Source organism: Ovis aries, chromosome 6 (genome assembly GCF_016772045.2).
Source record: "Ovis aries strain OAR_USU_Benz2616 breed Rambouillet chromosome 6, ARS-UI_Ramb_v3.0, whole genome shotgun sequence".
Lineage (NCBI taxonomy): Eukaryota > Metazoa > Chordata > Mammalia > Artiodactyla > Bovidae > Ovis > Ovis aries.
Genome location: NC_056059.1, coordinates 25,927,910 through 25,941,335, shown reverse-complemented (window position 1 = coordinate 25,941,335; position 13,426 = coordinate 25,927,910). Strand labels below are relative to the sequence as shown.

Sequence of the window (13,426 nt, the reverse complement as noted above, 5' to 3'; positions counted from 1 at the left end):
AGGATAGGTGTTATCTCTTCTCGAAATTTTTGGTAGAATTCAGCTGTGAAGCAGTCTGGACCTGGGCTTTTGTTTGCTGGAAGATTTCTGATTACAGTTTCAATTTCCGTGCTTGTGATGGGTCTGTTAAGATTTTCTATTTCTTCCTGGTTCAGTTTTGGAAAATTGTACTTTTCTAAGAATTTGTCCATTTGTTCTACGTTGTCCATTTTATTGGCATACAACTGCTGATAGTAGTCTCTTGTGATCCTTTGTATTTCTGTGTTGTCTGTTGTGATCTCTCCATTTTCATTTCTAATTTTATTGATTTGATTCTTCTCTCTTTGCTTCTTGATGAGTCTGGCTAATGGTTTGTCAATTTTATTTATCCTTTCAAAGAACCAGCTTTTGGCTTTGTTGATTTTTGCTATGGTCTCTTCTGTTTCTTTTGCATTTATTTCTGCCCTAATTTTTAAGATTTCTTTCCTTCTACTAACTCTGGGGTTCTCCAATTCTTCCTTTTCTAGTTGCTTTAGGTGTAGAGTTAGGTTATTTATTTGACTTTTTTCTTGTTTCTTGAGGTATGCCTGTATTGCTATGAACTTTCCTCTTAGCACTGCTTTCATAGTGTCCCACAGGTTTTGGGTTGTTGTGTTTTCATTTTCATTAGTTTCTATGCATATTTTGATTTCTTGTTTGATTTCTTCTGTGATTTGTTGGTTATTCAGAAGTGTGTTGTTCAACCTCCATATGTTGGAATTTTTAATAGTTTTTCTCCTGTAATTGACATCTAATCTTACTGCATTGTGGTCAGAAAAGATGCTTGGAATGATTTTGATTTTTTTGAATTTATCAAGTTTAGATTTATGGCCCAGGATGTGATCTATCCTGAAGAAGGTTCCATGAGCACTTGAGAAAAAGGTGAAATTCATTGTTTTGGGGTGAAATGTCCTATAGATATCAATTAGGTCTAACTGATGTAATGTATCATTTAAAGTTTGTGTTTCTTTGTTGATTTTCTGTTTAGTTGATCTGTCCATAGGTGTGAGTGGGGTATTAAAGTCTCCCACTATTATTGTGTTATTGTTGATTTCCCCTTTCATACTTGTTAGCATTTGTCTTACATATTGCGGTGCTCCTATATTGGGTGCATATATATTTATAATTGTTATATCTTCTTCTTGGATTGTTCCTTTGATCATTATGTAGTGGCCTTCTTTGTCTCTTTTCACAGCCTTTGTTTTAAAGTCTATTTTATCGGATATGAGTATTGCCACTCCTGCTTTCTTTTGGTCTCTATTTGCGTGGTATATCTTTTTCCAGCCCTTCACTTTCAGTCTGTATGTGTCCCTTGTTTTGAGGTGGGTCTCTTGTAAGCAGCATATAGAGGGATCTTATTTTTGTATCCATTCGGCCAGTCTTTGTCTTTTGGTTGGGGCGTTCAACCCATTTACGCTTAAGGTAATTATTGATAAGTATGATCCCGTTACCATTTACTTTATTGTTTTGGGTTCGGGTTTATACACCCTTTTCGTGTTTCCTGTCTAGAGAATATCCTTTAGAATTTGTTGGAGAGCTGGTTTGGTGGTGCTGAATTCTCTCAGCTTTTGCTTGTCTGTAAAGCCTTTGATTTCTCCTTCGTATTTGAATGAGATCCTTGCTGGGTACAGTAATCTGGGCTGTAGGTTATTGTCTTTCATCACTTTAAGTATGTCTTGCCATTCCCTCCTGGCCTGAAGAGTTTCTATTGAAAGATCAGCTGTTATCCTTACGGGAATCCCCTTGTGTGTTATTTGTTGTTTTTCCCTTGCTGCTTTTAATATTTGTTCTTTGTGTTTGATCTTTGTTAATTTGATTAATATGTGTCTTGGGGTGTTTCGCCTTGGGTTTATCCTATTTGGAACTCTCTGTGTTTCTTGGACTTGGGTGATTATTTCCTTCCCCATCTTAGGGAAGTTTTCAACTATTATCTCCTCAAGGATTTTCTCATGATCTTCCTTTCTGTCTTCTTCTTCTGGGACTCCTATAATTCGAATGTTGGAGCATTTCATATTGTCCTCGAGGTCTCTGAGATTGTCCTCATTTCTTTTAATTCGTTTTTCTTGTTTCCTCTCTGATTCATTTATTTCTACCCTTCTATCTTCTATTTCACTAATCCTATTTTCTGCCTCCGTTATTCTACTATTTGTTGCCTCCAGAGTGTTTCTGATCTCATTTATTGCATTATTCATTATATTTTGACTCTTTTTTATTTCTTCTAGGTCCTTGTTAAACCTTTCTTGCATCTTCTCAATCCTTGTCTCTAGGCTATTTATCTGTGATTCCATTTTGATTTGAAGATTTTGGATCATTTTCGCTATCAATATTTGGAATTCCTTCTCAGGTAGATTCCCTACTTCTTCCTCTTTGGTTTGGTTTGGTGGGCAACTCTCCTGTTCCTTTACCTGCTGAGTATTCCCCTGTCTCTTCATCTTGGTTATATTGCTGTGTTTGGGGTGGTCTTTTTATATTCTGGTAATTTGTGGAGTTCTCTTTATTATGGAGCTTCCTCACTGTGGGTGGGGTTCTATCACTGGCTTGTCAAGGTTTCCTGGTTAGGGAGGCTTGTGTTGGAGTTCTGGTGGGTGGAGCTGGGTTTCTTCTCTCTGGAGTGCAGTGGAGTGACCCGTAATGGGTTATGAGACATCAAAGGTTTTGGGATAATTTTGAGCTGCCTGTATATTGAAGCTCAGGGGAGTGTTCCTGTGTTGCTGGAGAATTTGAGTGGTATGTCTTGTTTTGGAACTTGTTGGCCCTTGGGTGGAGCTTGGTTTCAGTGTAGGCATGAAGGCTTTTGATGAGCTCCTATTGCTTAATGTTCCCTGAATTCAAGAGTTCTCTAATGTTTTCAGGCTTTGGATTTAAGCCTCCTGCTTCTGGTTTTCAGTTTTCTTTTTACAGTAGCCTCTAGACTTCTCCATCTATACAGCACCGATGATAAAACATGTAGGTTAAAGATGAAAAGTTTCTCCACATTGAGGGACACTCAGAGAGGTTCACTGAGTGACAAGGAGAAGAGAAGATGGAGGGGGTAGTTAGAGCTAACTGGAATGAGATGCGGTGAGATCAAAAGAGGAGAGAGCAAGCTAGCCAGTAGTCACTTCCTTATGTGCGCTCTATAGTCTGGACCACTCAGAGGTATTTACAGAGTTATACGGGGAAGAGGAGAGGGAGGAAGTAGACAGAGGTGACCAGGAGGATAAGAGAGAGGAATGAGAAGGAGAGAGACAAAACCTGCCAGTAACCAGTTCCTTAGGTGTTCTCCACTGTCTGGAACACACAGAGGTTCACAGAGTTGGATAGAAAAAGAGATGGGGGAGAAAAGAGACAGAGGTCACCTGGTGGAGAAAAAGGAGAGTCCAAAGGAGGAGAGAGTGGTCAAGCCAGTAATCTGGCTCTCAGGTAAACTTGGGTAGTGAAGTTTGGGTTTTTAAATGTACAAAATTGACAACAAAAACCTAAGAGTGAAGATTAAAAATCTAGAGTAGAGGTTGGATTTTCAAAGATAGAATATTAAAGAAAAGCAGAAGGGAAAAGGAAGAAAGAAAAAAAAACCCAAGAATTATTAAAAACAAACAAAAAAACAAACAAAAAAAAACCCCAAAAAACAAAAAACCACCAACAACCATCCAAAGACTAAAAGACTATATATGGTGTTTGCCTTAAAAAAAAAAAAAGTCTTTTTTAAAAAAAAAATAGTAGTAGTTGGTTATAGAAATAAAAATTAGAGGAGAAATAGAAGACTTAACAATTGAAAAAAAGTTAGAAAAACAAAAAACAAAAAACAACAACAAAAAAGGAATGATTTTAAAAATAGTGAACATATATCTGACCCTTCTCTGATGTGGGCCATGTGGGATCACTTCCAAGGTGGTTCCCTCTGTTTAACTTCTTCTGTTTGCTGGTTTTTTAGGCTCACTAGTTCAGTCATGCTGTGGGGAGGGGGGATGCTGCAAAGAAATAGTGCATACAGTGTCTCAGCCCCGCTTGACTTGTCCCTTCTCGCGGCGCAAAAACCGCTCCGGCTCTACAATGCTCAGCCGGGAACCGTCTGGGGCCGGCCCTAGGCTGCGTGCACTTCCCCGGTCCAAGCCGCTCAGGTTCGGTGCTCAGGCAGCCCTCAGAGGCACAAATGCGGCTGGGACTGTGCTTTGTGCCCTTCCCAGGTCCGAGTAGCTCAGGAGTTTGGTGAGCGCGATCGCCGCGGCTTGTCACCTTTTCTGCCGCTGCTGCTCAGCTTTCTGGGTGGACCGCTGGCGCCCCCTGTGAGGCAGATTGTGACTGTCCAGCACCCCAGAAGTCTTAGCAAAGAAGCCTGCTTGCAGTTAGGTAAGTAAAGTCTCTCTGGATCTGCAATTGCCCCTTTCCAGTCCTTACAGCTCTGGCTGCCTGTCCCCGATGGGGAATGGTCTGCAGCCGGCTTTTCCATTCCGTCCTTTGTTCTGTGCTCGGTCCTGGCGGTGTCTTATGTTCGAGCTCTTCGCGTGGTAGCTATCCCACAGTCTGGTTTGCTAGCCCAAGTTAGATCGTTCTGGTTGTGCGTGGCGCGTTCCTGCCCGATTCTTGCAAAGCACTGCAGCCCGCGCCTCCCGCGCGTCCCTGCCCTGCCCCCACTTCCCAATGGCGGATGCAGGCGTCTGTGCTGCTTTTCCGCTGGGGGAGTTACTGTTGGGCTTGTAATCTGTTGGTTTTAAGTATTTATCTATCTTTCCTTCCTGTTATGTTGCCCTCTGTGTTTCCAAGGCTCACCACAGACTCGGCAGGGAGAGTGTTTCCTGGCGTTTGGAAACCTGTCTTCTTAAAATTCCCTTCCCAGGACGGGCTTCCCTTCCCGGGACCGAGCTCCCTCCCCACCTCCTTTGTCTCCTTTTTCGTCTTTTATATTTTTTCCTACCTGTTTTTGAAGACAATGGTCTGCTTTTCTGGTTGCCTGATGTCCTCTGCCAGCCTACAGAAGTTGTTTTGTGGAGTTTGCTCGGCGTTGAAATGTTCTTTTGAGGAATTTGTGAGGGAGAAAGTGGTCTTCCCATCCTATTCCTCGGCCATCTTTACCCCTCCCTCCTTGAATATTGATTTTTAAAACAGGTTTTCACTCTCTTCTTTCACCTTCACAAAAGGTCTTTAGTTCTTTACTTTCTGCCATAAGGATGGTGTCACCTGCATATCTGAGGTTATTGATCTTTCTCCCGGCAATCTTGATTCCAGCTTGTGTTTCATCCAGCCTGGCATTTCTCAAGATGTACTCTGCATATAAGTTAAATAAGCAGGGTGACAATATACAGACTTGACGTACTCCTTTTACGATTTGGAACCAGTCTGTTGTTCCATGTCCAATTCTAACTGTTGCTTCTTGACCTGCATACAGATTTCTCAGGAGGCAGGTCAGGTTGTCTGGTATTCCCATCTCTTGAAGAATTTTCCAGTTTGTTGTGATTCACACAGTTAAAGGCTTTAGTATAGTCAATGAAGCAGATGTATTTTTCTTGAATTCTTTTGCTTTTTTGAGGATCCTATGGATGTTGCCAATTTGATCTCTTGTTCCTCCACCTTTTCTAAATCCAGCTTGAATATCTGGCAGTTCTTGGTTCATATACTGTTGAAGCCTAGCTTAGAGAATTTTCAGTATTACTTTGCTAATGTGTGAGATGAGTGTAATTGTGGGGTAGTTTGAACATTCTTTGACATTGCCTTTCTTTGGGATTGGAATGAAAACTGACCTTTTCTAGTCCTGTGGCCACTGCTGAGTTTTCCAAATTTGCTGGCATATTGAGTGCAGCACTTTCACAGCAGCATCTTTTAGGATTTGAAATAGCTCAACTGGAATTCCATCACCTCCACTAGCTTTGTTTGTAGTGATGCTTCCTAAGGCCTACTTGACTTCACTCTCCATGATGTCTGGCTCTAGGTGAGTGCTCACACCATCGTGATTATCGGGTCATTAAGACCTTTTTTGTACAGTTCTTCTATGTATTCTTGCCACCTCTTCTTAATATTTTCTACTTCTGTTTGGTCCTTGCCATTTGTATCTTTTATTGTGCCCATCTTTGCATGAAATGTTCTCCTGATATCTCTAATTTTCTTGAAGAAATCTCTAGTCTTTCCTATTTCAGATTTAATATGATGACAAACCTAGACACTATATTAGGTTTAAAACTTACATTCTTCTCCATTTGAAGCATGAGGCTAATGCAATGTTTCATACAATGGTGTATGCAAGAAAATATAAACTGAAAGTTAAATAACTCAGATTTTCAAGCGTTTTAAATTTAGTGTTCTCAAAAAATTTAAAGACCAACGTCACCATATTGTAGGTGAAAATGAAAAGGTGAATCTTATTTCTTGTTGTTGTTGTTGCTGTTCAGTCGCTAAGTTGTGTCCAACTTTTGTGACCCCAAGGACTGCAGCACGCCAGGCTTAAGACATCATATTAAAAAGCAGAGACATCCCTTTGCCGATGAAGGTCCACGTTGTCAAAGCTATGGTTTTCCCAGTAGTCACGAACAGATGTGAGTTCATAAACAATGCTGAGTACCAATGAATTGGATGCTTTCAAACTGTTGTCCTGGAGAAGACTCTTGAGAGTCCCTTGGACAGTAAGGAGATCAAACCAGTTAATCTTAAAGGATATCAACCCTGAATATTCATTGGAAAGACATATGAAGCTGAAGCTCCAATTTTTTGCCAGATGGTGACTTATTGAAAAGATCCTTATACTGGGAAAGACTGAGGGCAGGAGGAAAAGGGGACAACAGAGGATTTGATCATTGGATAACATCACTGACTCAGTTGACATGAGTTTGAGCAAACTCAGGAAGATAGCGACAGACAGGGAAGCCTGGCATGCTGCAGTCTTTGAGGTAGCAAATGTCAGGCACAACTTAGGACTGAAAAGCAATAGCAAGAAGTTAGATTCAACTTTTGCATTTTCACCCACAATATGGTGACGTTCATCTTTAAATTTTTAGAGAATACTAAATTTAAAATGCTTGAAAATCTATGTGTTATTTAATTTTCAGATTGTATTTTCTTGGATGCACCATTGTATGTAACATTGCATTGGCCTCATGCTTCAAATGGAGAAGAATGTAAGTTTTAAATTCTCAGCATGCTTATCTTTTCTTATCAACATGAAGCTTCAGTCCACCATCAATAATGTAGGAACTATTGTTTTTCTAGGCTAATGACGGGTGAATTTTGGTACTCTCTTACTACTAATGACCAATAGGATACTTTTATTTGAATATTGCCTGTGGATAGGAGTGAACTATTCAGCTAAAGAATTTTAGAGGAGACCTATTTAAGGGTCAGTTTCAGAGTTCTATAAAAATTATTTGGGTCATATTGTTTCAGAACCCATAACTGTAGTCTCATCAACTCTGCACTCAATGTACAGAGATGCACGGATGGACTCATAGAGCTACAAAGTAGCTTCAAGATCAAACACCCCAACGCTGTTTTTCAGATGCTTTGTAACTGACTGATTTTAGTCAGTCTACCAAGCACACTTTAATAATTTCAACCAAACCTATTGTTAGTTTATATCAATCACTACTAAGTGATACTGCATAGCAATATCATATAGTAAGACTCAGGAAAGGGAATACAGCATCCTAGGAAAACCCAGTTGTCTTTAAATGTAAACATTCTTGCACTTTCGTTTACACAGAAAATATTTTACAGTCAAGACCTTTGAACTCACTCATTACTCTATACAAACACAATCTGCCCCTTGCAAAATAATTCTTTTCCTGCTTACTATCTGGAAGTTTCTTTTTTCTCTTTTATAGGTTCTTATGCACAGTTCCAATTTCTACAATGTCTTTTACCCATTGTTCATGTTGTAGTCATACAGTCTCCCAAAGCCCAACTTGGGAGTGACCTGCTCTCAGAGGGCTTCCCCAGTCTTCCAGTCATAAGTGAGGTCTCTATGCCTTGAATCTATAGTCTTTTGGATTGTCTGAGCAGATGTCACATCCAGCCCTATATTGTAGTTCTTTTTGTGTGAGTGTCTTATAATACGGAACCATCAGTGACTTGAAGGCAGTGGTTACTTTTATCCCTTTTTCCAGTATGTTTACCACAATGTTGTTATTAAATGTTTAGTAAATGTATGCTGAAGAGAAATACTTCTGAAGTATCAAATCGTAAACTATTGATGAAAAATAAACCCATAAAAGCAGCACAAATTGTACTTTGTAAATAAATAACTCTCTGGAGGAATTTAGATCATTTCAAAATTGTGTTAGTGATAAGTAGGTTGCTAATTAAGTTGTACTGTAATTTAACTTATATCAGTACTCAAATCGCAAAGAAAATTTTACTATAACATAATTTTGTAGTGTTTATTCTTTCATTGGTCTTTCATTTTCTCATTTGATCTTCATACCTGACTCTCAAGGGAGGAGGTATCATCCTCATTTTATAGATGACAACAGCGATGCATGGGCAAAGGCACTTAGGGTCCCACGGGCTTCCCTGGTGGCTCAGGTGGTAAAGAATCTGTCTGCAGTACAAGGGAATGGGGTTTAATCCCTGGGTTGAGAAGATCTCCTGGAGAAAGAATGCCAACCCACTCCAGTATTCTTGCCTGGAGAATTCCATGGAGAGAGAAGCCTGGCAGGCTCCAGTCCATGGGTCGCAGAGTTGGACATGACTGACCAACCCTTGACTTTGACTTCAGGGTCACACAATGACTGCTTAAAGGGTTCTTCACAACTGATTTAAAGCTCTTGTATCTACATGGTTTCCTACAACCACTCCCTTTTATACTTGATCTGAGACTTCTCATTTTTCATAAAATTTTGGATGTAAGAGTCATATGTATAAGATATCACACAGAGACACATTACACAAACATACACACATACACACAAATACCAATTTTCATCTTGGAGCAATTCAAATACCTTATTTATATCTTGCAAAAGGCAAGATATAGGTTATAAGTAGATCTATGTTAATTTATTTTTTGGAAAGTAGTCAGTTACCAGTTTTGGAGACGGAAATGGCAACCCACTCCAGTATTCTTGCCTGGAGGATCACATGGACGGAGGAGCCTGGTGGGCTACAGTGCATGGGGTCGCTAAGAGTTGGACACAACTGAGTGGCTTCACTTTCACTTTTCACTTTCAGGCATTGGAAAAGGAAATGGCAACCCACTCAAGTATTCTTGCCTGGATAATCCCAGGGACAGAGGAGCCTGGTGGGCTGCTGTTTATGGAGTTGCACAGAGTCAGACACAGGTGAAGCGACTTAGCAGCAGCAGCAGTTACCAGTTTAGAAATAGAATCTCTGGTTTTAAATTCTGTAGAAGGAAACGTCAATAATAAAATGGCTTCCAAAAAAACCCCCCAAAACAAGCAAATCTAATCAAAGAATCAAATGACCTGTTTATGTATAAAACTGGAAAAAGCATTCATGGGGATAGCAAATCATTTACTTTTTCACTCTTTTCCTCCTCCAAAAGCTATTGAGGTCCTTTAATGGACCAGAACCTGGTAGTCCGGAGTCGACGATGAGAAAGTGAAAGGAGAGAGGCTAATATTTCTTGGGTTACGCAGCCGGCTTTCGCGTTCCAGGAAATCAACCAGAAATAGAGAGATAGAGAGAGAGAGAGAAAGAAAGAAAGAAAGACAGGGGACCCAAGCTCTGATGGAGCAAAGGTGTTTTAATCAGCATGGTGTGGGCATATATACTGTAGTTATTCTCAGCAAAAATAAAGATTAAAATTCCAGACTTACAAAACATAGGCGATCCATATTAAAGAGAGAGAGTTGTAAACAATCACTTTTACCAAATGGTTCACAAGAAGGAAGAGGGTACTTGTCACCATATTGAAAAACTAATGAAGGAAATGCCTGGATCCCTCAGCCCCAGGAGAGGCTTTTCTCTCCTCTTAATTCCTGAATATTCAGAAATTAATAAGGAACAGAGGATTCCTGATAGATTCAAAACAGCACACAGGAAGCCTCCTGTTAAATGCTTCCTGACAATTCCCCCTATTTTAATATATTTGTAAAATGAAATTTGATTTGTTTCCAATTGTAGGCACTATGATTAAAATGAATCCAGAATAACACAAAATTGAGGTAATCTGAAAGCAAGGCCAACCATGGGACCTTCTTCCCAGGGTCATTGGAGATTTACTAGTTGTAATGTACCCAGAGGTTTTATAGATGTATTAACATTTCTAAGGTCTGTTAGGAGACGCCATTTGCTAGATTTCTTTTTTATAACAAAAATAGGAGATTTCCAAGGAGAACAAGATTCCTCAATATGCTTTAATTCTAGCTGTGTATTTGTAAGTTCCTTAGTCACCTGTAATTTCTCTTTTATTTGTCATAAACCTTTTTTTATATTTTTGTATTCATCAGTTTATTTGCCATATCTTATTTTTATATTAAAAGCATATATCTTACTTTTTTTTAGCAACTATGAAGTGTCTTGTATATTACATTTTATAGATTGGTGAATATATTTATTATATCCTATTATAATATATATTTATTATATATATTTATATCTATACATATAAATATACATTATATATTTATTAATAGCTTAAAATCTCTTTAGTTTTTCTGTAAGAAAAACTTTTTGTAAGAGAAAGTTAATGTTCAGTAATTAATATTTTAAAATCTTATTTTATTTGGAAATGACTAGTTATTTAATAAACTTTTATTATTTAGTTTAGTATAACTCTAGAAATTTAAGTTATACCAATCCTAAGAGATTATTTTAGATTATAATAATAGTTATTCTATTAAAAATATAATTATTTTTAATAGAGTTTATCTAAAAGTTTTCATTTCATTTATATATTTATATATATATATAAAGAGTTACCTTTTGTTGACAAATTTAGTTTACCTTAAACCTAGGCATAATAAAAGTATTGCATAATGTTGATGATTTAATTAGATTAGCAAACAATTATATTTAAATTATATTTATATTAAATAAACATTATATTTAATATTGAATATTTTTTAGTTCACATGAATTTGAATTTAAATAGAGCTCATTAGCTTCATATTATCTAAAAACAAAGCTGGTATATCGATGGCAGCACTGCCAGATGTTGAGGGTTTCAGGGAAAAGATGGAATTTGTCCCTGGTTTTTGTTGAAGGGGACCTGGGTTGGGGGGGGGGGTCCCTGCTTGGAGTTTTCCAAAATAGGTTTTCTTTCAATGTCAAATTTACATTTACAATCTTTGGCCCAATGCATTCTTCTACATCAGCAGTAACCAGGGCAGATTTTTGGAGGGTTGTTTTTTAAAATTAGCTTTCTTAGGGCAGTCCCCTTTTGAATGGTTCTTATTTCCACATGTAAAGCATCCTTCATTTCCCTTTCTTAAGGCAGCAACCATTGTTTCAGCTAGCATTTACATCTTTTGAGTTTCTGATCTTAGATTGCAACTGCTGCTGCTGCTAAGTCACTTCAGTCGTGTCCGACTCTGTGCGACCCCATAGATGGCAGCCCACTGGGCTCCGCCGTCCCTGGGATTCTCCAGGCAAGAGTACTGGAGTGGGTTGCCATTATGAAGTCTCTCAGTCATGTCCGACTCTTTGTGACCCGTGGACTGTGGCCCACCAGGCTCCTCTGTCCATGGGGTTCTCCAGGCAAGAATACTGGAGTGGGTTGCCATTTCCTTCTCCAGGGGATCTTCCCAACCCAGGAATCGAACCCACATCTTCCGCATTGCAGGCAGGCGCTTTAACCTCTGAGCCACCAGGGAAGCCCCTAGATTGTAACAAGCATTCAAATAATAAGAGTCCCTGTCTCATGAATTGGAGCTATAGCCTTTTGACTTTCCTGACTTGCATTTTCATAAACAAGTAATTTCTCTAGTTGCCTTTTATCTTTTTCTCCGATTACAGTATGGGAAATAGCAGTTTCTAATCTAGCTAAAACATCAGCATAAATTTCATTCAGTTCAGTCACTCAGTCGTATCCGACTCTTTGTGACCCCGTGAATCGCAGCACGCCAGGCCTCCCTGTCCATCACCAACTCCTGGAGCTCACTCAAACTCACGTCCATCCAGTCGGTAATTTCATTAGGTCCTAGTAAAGGAGAGACTTTTAGATTCACACCTGTTGGCACAGGAGGAACATTTGGAGCAGCCAGGGCAGAGCTTGTAGGAAAATTTTTCCAGAAATCTATCGGAATATTTTTTTCCCTGTCTGGTGGCTCATTCAACATTCTCTTTGACCTGGTGCCAAATTTCTAAGTTAAAACTGTCTTTATCAAGGCACCAGGGATTATGTTAAACTATTGTTTGAAGGCAAGCGTCTACTCATTGGCACGAAACCCAAAGTCCCTGAACTTTAAGTAAAGTAGAAAAGTGAGGGGGCTTTCCAGCCGATTGACCCGTGTCTTAGTACTTACCGGCCTCAGTAGGCCCTGGGGTCACTCCATCCGAATCCGCCACGTGTACCAAGCTCCTGTTCTGGTCGCCGCTTGTTGAGGTCCTTTAATGGACCAGAACCTGGTGGTCCGGAGTCGACGATGAGAAAGCGAAAGAAGGAGAGAGGCTATTATTTCCTGGGTTATGCAGCCAGCTTTCGCATTCCAGGAAATCAGCCAGAAATAGAGAGAGAGAGAGAAAGAAAGAAAGATGTGGGGACTCAAGCTCTAATGGAGCAAGGTGTTTTAATCAACATGGTGTGGGCATATATACTGTAGTTATTCTCCGCAAAAATAAAGATTAAAATTCCAGACTTACAAAACATAGGCGATCCATATTAAAGAGAGAGAGAGCTGTAAACAATCACTTTTACCATATGGTTCACAAGAAGGAAGAGGGTACTTGTCACCGTATTGAAAGACTAATGAAGGAAATGCCTGGATCCCTCAGCCCCAGGAGAGGCTTTTCTCTCCTCTTAATTCCTGAATATTCAGGAATTAATAAGGAACAGAAGATTTCTGACAGATCCAAAACAGCACACAGGAAGCCTCCTGTTAAATGCTTCCTGATAAAAGTAAGGTAATTTAATTTATCGTGGAATGCAGTTACACTCAGAGTAGCTAGACTACCAATATGGCAGATGAGCCCTACATGGACCACAGGGTACTGCTGGAGTGGATTCAGTACCGCCATGATCACAGACCATTGGCCTGCAGCTCTCCTTTGTGCCCAGGGCGCCCGTAATTTCCTGCAGCAGCTTACCCTCCAGCTAGTATGATTTGAGCTACCACATACCTACTCCCTCCCTCTGAGGCTCTAGATATGTCTCCTTCACAAACCTAATGTCTCAACCTCAAAAATAAATTTCTGCACTTTAGTTATATTTTGAGAGAAATGTAGTCAAGTAGTTGCAGAATATGCTAGTGGCACCCTGCCTAGACCCCATTTACTATGTGATCACTGTGAGTAGGGCAAAAACAGGCATTATTTTCCTCATTTT

The 13,426-nt window shown here is 39.5% G+C and overlaps 2 protein-coding genes across 5 annotated transcripts in view; one reads left to right on the top strand and one right to left on the bottom strand.

Moving 5' to 3' along the window:
- Window positions 1-12,481, bottom strand: part of LOC114115283 (alcohol dehydrogenase 6-like) — a 37,376-nt gene extending 24,895 nt beyond the window's left edge. The window contains exon 1 of the mRNA XM_060416863.1: window positions 12,408-12,481. The gene's annotated coding sequence lies outside the window, so the exon portion shown is untranslated. The remainder of the gene's footprint in view (window positions 1-12,407) is intronic.
- The window catches only part of LOC132659930 (craniofacial development protein 2-like), a 178,690-nt gene that overhangs the window by 23,623 nt on the left and 141,641 nt on the right, over window positions 1-13,426 (top strand). The window lies entirely within an intron of this gene.